Genomic DNA, 1,656 nt, shown 5'->3' with positions numbered 1-1,656 from the left:
CACCAAGATGTGACCTGTGACCATTGTGTGCCACTTCAGCACCAGTCCCAGGAACTGCTCAGGGATAACCCCTCCTCAAAAAATGCACAGGAAAGGTGGTTGGGTGGGTGCTGCTGACCCCAACCCTTGTGGCCCCATGCTCACACTCCTCAGAGGGCTGTGTCCTCCCCCAGCCCACAGAGCGCTGCCGCTCTCCGGATGGAAATGCTGAGAATCAGGAGCTGGTGCTGTTCGCCCAGAGAGCCTGGGCAGAGCTGCACCGCCTCCAGCCTGAGCTGGGAACCAGGCACGGGGCCCGTGGGGAAGCAGGGAATGAACCAGGGTGATCCACGGCCGGGAGCCAGCGGGAAGCCGGGGAGGGAGCGCGGCGGGGCAGCAATCAGCGTATCCTGCCTGGGGAGTAGCACAGACGGTGATTTCAGGTTGAGGAGCTACTTAATTTTCACGTTCTTAATTTCTCGGTACCTTCATAATTTTCTGTTTGCCTTTTTGGAGTAAATAACTAGTAATTCCATGCGAGTGCATACAGATGAGGGCTGGGGAAGCACACGCCGTCGCGTAAATCTTTCGCTTTCCCGTCTCACCCGTGGCCCTTACAGGACTGTGAATTCAAGAGGTAAGTGTGTTCTAGGGCTTGTTGGAAAGGTCGTATGAGTCATGGGCTCATGCAACCGGCTGAGGAATGTTTGAGGGAGATGAGGAGACAGTGGAGAGGAAGTGGACAGGGGGATTGACTGGTGGGAATGGTTCAGGAGCGGGTTGCGGGTATCAGGGATGTTCGGGATGAATTTGTGCTTGGGCAGGGGTTAAACACGGTGTCCCCGGGGCACGGACAGTCCTGTGTCAGTGTGGGCAGGGGCTGTGCCCTCCCTGGGTCTGCTTTGTGGGTGTGTGGCCCCCAACCCCTCGCACCGGATGCCACCCGGTGCCCGGTACCGGTGCAGCAGTTCCAGCGCTGTGCGGACTGGGCGGGGAGGGAGCCGAGTTGCCCCTTGCCGGGGGGCTGCGGCAAGTGGGCGTCTGCCGGGACTGTCTGCGGTACTGGCACCCTGGGGTGGGCATTCCCACCCAGTCCCGGTCCCGGTCCCTTGTTACAGTCCCGGTACGGTTCCAGAACCCCGGGAAGGGGTCCCCGGGGCAGTCCCTGTCACTGTCCCCACTCAGTCCCGGCACCCAGCGGTAGGGTTCCCCGGGGCCGGCCCGGGTATCCTGGGGTAGGGTCTCTCTCCCGATGCGCCGGGGCAGTCCCGATCTCAGCATCCCGGAGTGGGGTTCCCGGAGCAGTCCCAGTCCCCGCCCAGTTCCGGCACCCCGGGGTGGGTGCCCGGTCCCGGTCCCCTCGTCCCCCTCCCCGTCCCGGTCCCCGGGCGCTGTCCCCGCCGCCGGCCGGTCGGTGCGGGCGGGGGGCGGTGTCCCGGCGGCGCAGCCCCCCGCGGGTCCCGCCCCCGCCGCCCCCCGCCGCTGCCTTGGCCGGGCTGCGCGGGGGAGGCGCCGGGAGAGGCGGCGGGAGCGCTCGGCGGAGCGGCTCCGCCGGGCTCGGTGCTGCGCTCCGCGGGCTCCGCTCGGGCCATGCCTGCCGGGCTCCCCGGGGCCGGGCCGCCCCGCTCCGCGCCGCCGCGGGGCCCCGGCGCTCCGCCGGCCGCGGGGGCATGAGGC

The sequence above is a fragment of the Manacus candei genome, unplaced genomic scaffold (genome assembly GCF_025592945.1).
Source record: "Manacus candei isolate 608988 ecotype Guabito, Panama unplaced genomic scaffold, ASM2559294v1 h1tg000002l, whole genome shotgun sequence".
Taxonomy (NCBI): domain Eukaryota; kingdom Metazoa; phylum Chordata; class Aves; order Passeriformes; family Pipridae; genus Manacus; species Manacus candei.
The sequence above is the reverse complement of the archived record's forward strand: the minus strand, read 5'-3'. Positions refer to the sequence as shown.